This window comes from Microtus pennsylvanicus, chromosome 9 (genome assembly GCF_037038515.1).
Source record: "Microtus pennsylvanicus isolate mMicPen1 chromosome 9, mMicPen1.hap1, whole genome shotgun sequence".
NCBI lineage: Eukaryota > Metazoa > Chordata > Mammalia > Rodentia > Cricetidae > Microtus > Microtus pennsylvanicus.
Genome location: NC_134587.1, coordinates 61226630 through 61233084, shown reverse-complemented (window position 1 = coordinate 61233084; position 6455 = coordinate 61226630).

The following is a 6455-nucleotide window of genomic DNA, read 5'->3' as shown; positions in this document are numbered from 1 at the left end:
CTCTCTCAGGGGGCTATAGTAAAGGATTATTTGTCTTAATTAGTCAAATAAAATGTGGGTGTCAAATAATCCACTCGGCCTATCTATTGTGGAAGTTTGAATGATAAACATTCCCCAACTTTTGGTTCCCAGTTGGTGCTGTTTGGGCTGGGTTAGAAGGTATGGCCTTATTGGAGGAAGTACTGTCACTAGAAGTGAGCTTTGAGAATACAGAGCCCACCTTCCTTCCAGTTCTCTCAGCTCTCTGCTTGCTGTTGAAAACATGAGCTCTCACCTTCTGTTCCTGCCACCATGCTCGCTGCTTGCTGCCCTACCTCACTGCATGACCGCCTCTTCTCCCTCTGCAAGCAGAAGCTATGTAACCATAGCCACAAACTATCCCTTGTTCTGGGTGAGGCTACTTTGTCACAATGGAAAAGTAACAAATACACCTACACTTGCAATGGCTTTTTTGAACCCAAATGCTAGACATAGACACAACAAGCACGCATATCCCAAGTGACTTCCAGGAACTGGAGGTATTACAAGAACAAACCCCCATCCTCCACCTAGTCCTATTGAAGGCAGCGCTGGGCAGTACAGCAATCAGCAGAGGCATCAGGTTCTACTCTGGATCCAAAGAGAGGATGCTGCACAGCCATCTGCCTGGCTAAGCTCAGATAGGGTAACTCCACCATGGGGGTGGCAAGTTGTCTTGACACTATGTGACTATGTAAGTCATAAGGAGTAGAGGCAAAAGGAAGGCCTCCTCCTCCCCGTTCCTCTTCCTGTCTCCTTCTTCTTTTCCTCCTTCTCTTCACCCGCCTCCTCTTTTGGCTTTGAAGTATTTCTTATGGTATTATCTGACTTCAGTAAAGTCACCAAGGTATCATTGGTTTTTGTCTGTACAAAAGTCCTTTCAGCTGTGTTCTAGGATTTCCATGTTTTCTTCTACTGTGAGGTATCCAGGGATGTTACACTTTTCTGTAGTGTGCGCTTCAGTATCTAATACCCCAGTCGGGTTTCTTCCTGAGCTATGGAATGATCAGAGGAGTGGCAGGTCAGGAGCGGGCCCTGCCTTGCGCCATGCATGCATTGGAACCTTCCTGGAGCACTGTTAGGTAGCCCTTTTCTCCTTTACCGAAAGTAACTTTTTCCGGATCACCACCTGAAGTTATAGTCTCCCTGAGTATACGACTCTCCCCAAAACTCACAGAGACATGTAGACAAACCCAGAGGTCATACACTCCAGCTCTCTGGAATCCCCCACTCGGTCAAGTTGACAGCTAAATTAACGTTTATAAGACCACACTGGACCGAGCTGACATTTCCAGGCCTGTAGCAGGGAAGCTAATGGCTCTCAAAGCTGGTAGCTGGAGATCATTACCCTGGGAGGAACTACCAGCAACAGAAAGGTTATGGTTTTGTCTGCACAGTTGATAGTTCTTTGAAGCTAAGCTGCTACACTATTGTAAAAAAGAAACAAAACATTGGTCTGTTCTCTCTTCCTGATCCCTCCAACACTGGAGGAATTCCGGAGCAGTTTTCTCGCATCAGTACAGTGGCTTGCTTGAATGCCCTGAGAATCTCCTGGAAAAGGACACAATTAGAAACACTATTATCAAGACTTTGACTGGAATGGCTGTAGGAATGTATCCACTGTAACTAGACTCTAAGGCTTTTGCAGCCCAGCTGAAGTTGTGGAATGAATGTTTAGCTGGTGTCTAAGGGGTAGGGGCTCAGAGCTGGGTGTAACTCTCACTTCCCAGAAGGCAGGTTGAGTAAACTCAACCCTGGGAGACCTTGGGTCCAAGATAGGACAGGAATCCACCCCAGTCAGTTGTACCAAGGCAAAGTCTGCTGCTGAATTCTTGACTTCATCTTGTAGTCCCAGGGAGCTTTCTGAAAGACAACTCTGAGTTTCCCTAGATACATGGGGATGGGAAGTGAGGTTCCAACAAGCAAACTCAAAGCATCTTTCTGATAAATTACTTCTCTTGCTGTGGTCTGAATGTTTTGTGTTATCCAGAAATTTATAAGTTGAAGTTCTGATTCTCGAGGAGATGGTGTGAGGATGTACGTGTGGCCTTTGGTCGCGGGATGGAGCCCCATAATGGCGTTGGTGCCCTGAGATGGAAACACCAGAGAGCTGCCTGTCCTTTCCCACCCAGAACACGGAGAGGAGCAGCAGACTTTCCGACACCAGGGAGTCTGCTAGTTGCCAGAACTGTGAAAAAATACATCAGTTCTCCTTTAGGCCACTCAGCAGAAAACGTTTCATGGTGGCGTCCTACACAGACCAAAGTACTACATGCATCATGCACTGTGTAAATGATTAGTCGAAATCTAACCAGAGCGAAGAATAACTGAGACTGGGCAAGGATGCTGGGACAAATCTCAAAGTGCAGAGGTTACTTTATTTTTGACCAACAAGGAGACTGCACGGAAAGGTCTTGTTTCAGGAGAAAACTGCAGCACTCCACAGTGTGGAGTCTCGGTGTCCCCATTGTCACCACATCTGCTGCAGCACCCCACAGTATGGAGTCACAGTGTCCCCATTGTCACCACATCTGCTGCAGCACCCCACAGTGTGGAGTCTCAGTGTCCCCCATTTCCACCTACATTCATTGAAGGACCCCACAGTGTGGAGTCTCGGTGTCCCCCAGTTCCACGATATCCACCGCAGCACCCCACAGTGTGGAGTCTCTGTCCCCCATTGTCACCCACACCCACTGCAGCACTGCAAACCAAAGCTTCATTTTCCTACTTTACCCCCTCCTCACTTGGTGATTGCGTGAAAGCTGTTGTTTCCCCAGAGTGGGGCCTGGATATAAACAGAATAGGCAAGCAATACAGCTACCTTTAGACTACTCCGATGTTCAGTACCAGGCCATAAAACTCAATCTGAGATGCCCTATGGACTCAGATAATACTTCACAACCATTAGTTGGTTTTTTTTTTCTTTTACCTTTCTAGAAATCCTCTTTGTTAAATGCCTGATCACTGGGAAATGCCATATAATATCCCACACAACAATCTATGCCAGACAACAATGCCAAGGAGTGTCTAACTAGTCCTTGGTAAGCAAAAGTGGCCTGATGAGAAATATGTTCAGAAGGGACCTTGGATGATGGGTTCTACTTTGTCAAACTCGTCAGCATCTCTGAACCCTTTGCTTCACAGGTCAAATTGTGAACTTTAGTCTCAAGCCTTTAGGGTCCCATATTAGCAAGAATCCTGTTTTAAAGCTTGAGTGTTGGGATGGGGAGAGTAATTTGGGAGGAGCTCAGAGACAGGATTCTGTTGATTCTGTTTATCCAGAAGCCTCCTCATTCTGGAAGCTTGATCTGCTTTGTCATCCTTTACAGCCCCCAGGCGGTGTCTTCCCACCTTCCCTGCCTTCAGCAAGAATCCCATCAGGTCAGTTGAGCTAGAATGCCCTCCCACTGAATCCCAGTCCCGTGTCCGCTCTTAGTGACTTTATACCTGTACGCATACATACACAAGCACATACAGGTTCTCTGTGTCTAAATCCCGACTTGTTCTCACTGTATTGGGTGGGACCCACATTTTCCCTCTGTGAAAGCCCCCTGAGCTGTTCTAGAAGCTATCGAGGTGGTTCTGAATACAGACATCCTCACTGCTTTCACAAGGGCTGTGAGTAATTTTTAACACCTTTAAAATGATGACGATTTTAAAAAAGGAATAAATATTACCCTTGGTAGTGAAGACCTAAGAGTGATTCATATAAGACACCAGACACAAAAGTGCTTTAAAAATAGCGTCTGCTAAGGAAGGGCAAATGTAGTTTCTATTCTTTTTGGTATTTTATTATAATCATATAATTTCCTGAGGAGGAAACGGAAAATAATGAAAAGGCCTTGGCCTTTGGCTGTTCTGGGAACATAAAGGGAGGTGGAGTTAAAGGAGGAGGAAGCCACTGGCCCTGGCTTGCTGGGGGGGGGGGGGAGACCTTCAAAGGATGTGGGGGACTCTTCCCCTTTTGCAGACTGCTGGGATAAATGTTGCTCCAGCAAATGCTGCTCCGGTTAAGAATAAAGCAGTGGCCACCGCTGGTAACTAATGAAAGCAGAGGCTGGCTAAGGCCCCAGTGACTGTACCCCTGAGGTCATTGTTGTCTATGGAAAGTACGTTCAGGTTACCCTGCGAGGAAAAGGACCTCTGTGCTTCATGCGATGGCTGTCTCCTCCTACCCATTACCTGTGAACACTGGTTCTCTGGAGAAGCTGTCTCTAACTTTTTTTTTCTTTCTGATACAGGGTTTCTCATAGCTTTGGAACCCACTCTGTAGACCAGGCTGGCCTCGAATTTACAGAGATCCGCCTGCCTCTGCCTCCCGAGTGCTGGGATTAAAGGCGTGCACCACCACCTCCTGGCTGAGCTGTCGCCATCTTCAAGACCCTGTAACTGTTGTATAGAGTGTCTTGACTGTGTGGCAGATTGAGAACCAACTTTATCTGGGGTTATTTTAGTCCTTTTAATAATCATTTACCTTTTGTATACGACCTAACATTCCTGGGACTAGTAAGTAACCTTCTCAGATGTATCATTAAACTGAGTAAACCTGTAGCCTTCTTCAACTTAACCCTAAAGCTAACAATGTCTACACCTAAGACTTTTAGAAGATTCTTCCCTGGCATGTAGCCCTTTACCTCATGCTCCCGCCAATATCATTAAAAAAAACTGTATTGACTTATGATTTATTTTGTGACTATAAAAGCTTGTGTCACTTCTTCCACGGTGGGACACATCAGTCAGCAACTTGAATCTGTAACCTGAGCCATTTCCACTCACTTACCCCAGAAGTCGTCCCTACTCTCTTTGGAGCAAGGGCTGTGTTGGACGAGTTCATTAATATCTCAGTCGGTGGAGCCTTGTGCATTTTGAATTCAGAGTGAGGCTTCACAATTGATATTGACTTAAGTCAAAAGAATTTCGACACCAGTGAATTCTATTTTATTCAATAAAAGCAACTCAGTCTAAAATTCACAGCTTCCTCCAACGGGGACGTTCAGGAAAGGATTGTTTAGCCAAGATCTTTCTGGATCCCAAAATGAATTTGCATGTCTAAAGGTTGTTTTTATGATGTTGTATAATAATCCTCTTGCATACTTGGACAAGAGCAAGGCGCACAGATGAGGGAATGAACCACCCAAATCAAGTTTGTGAAGCCTGGGAGAAGTCCTTCACAGGACCAACCAACCATGGCAACTTCCCTGCCTCTCCACTCCTAACCCGTCCTGCTCGTCCACAAAGGTGCCTAGTGCTGTTTAAAATGTTCTAGAATTAGCCGGGCGGTGGTGTCGCACGCCTTTAATCCCAGCACTCGGGAGGCAGAGGCAGGCGGATCTCTGTGAGTTCGAGGCCAGCCTGGTCTACAAGAGCTAGTTCCAGGACAGGAACCAAAAGCTACAGAGAAACCCTGTCTCGAAAAATCAAAAAACAAAAAATGTTCTAGAATTTAGCATTTTAGGTCTTCTCAGTTCTCGGGGACAGTCCTGACTCTGACAGACATGGCCTCAGAGGAAACCAGTATGGCATCTGCACATGACTGTTTGGACCACCTGCATTGTTTGTTTCTTTGCTTGCTGTATTTACTGGAAAGTACCCTGTGTCTACTTGTTCTTTGTTGCTGCAAGTCCCAAGTTATCCTAGACAAGCCAGGCCCGAGCTGACTTGAAAAGGTTCTTCTTATTGACTCTGTCTACTTTTAATGTTCTTGAGTACCTGAAGAACATGAAGAAGGAATTTCTTAGTTTACTTACAGTACTTGGGGCTTTTTTTTTTCACAAGAACATAACAATTGTGGACAATTTTATTTATTTTTATGTGTGTTTAGTGTACGACTGAGTGTAGGTATGAGTGTTTGTGAGGCCCGAGGTCAAACTGGTGTCTTGAATGCTTTCTGCTTTTTTTGGTGTGTGTTTGGGCGGGGGATTAAGACAGGGTTTGGTTTCTCTGTGTAGCCCTGGATGTCCTGGACCAGGCTGGCCTCGAATTCACCATCACCACCACACTGCTTCCACTTTAAAGATCTCTTGACCCAGAACAGACTGATTGACTACTCTGGCTGGACGTCAAGCTCTGGGTATTTCCTGTCTTCCGCACCCCGCTGTGCCACTTCGCTCAGATTTTTGTTTTGTTTTGTTTTTTGCTGCTGGGGATCAGAACTCAGACTGCAGAAGTCTGAGTGGCACCCTGAAAGACGACGGTCTGTGCAAGAGGACCAGGGGAAGTTAAGGGTGAGGACCAAGTCCAACTGATACTGCCAACTCACCAGCCTCATCTCTTCTGGGGCCCTGGACCCTTCCCTGGACTCTGGTTGACATCTGTCCATCACTGCATCCGAGTAGGCCCAGGACAGATCTCATGGCAACGGAAAGTGATGGTTGCCTATCCAGAAACAGTTCTCTTTCGCTAGTAGCCATCCCAGGTGCCTCCCCTCCTTCGGTGGC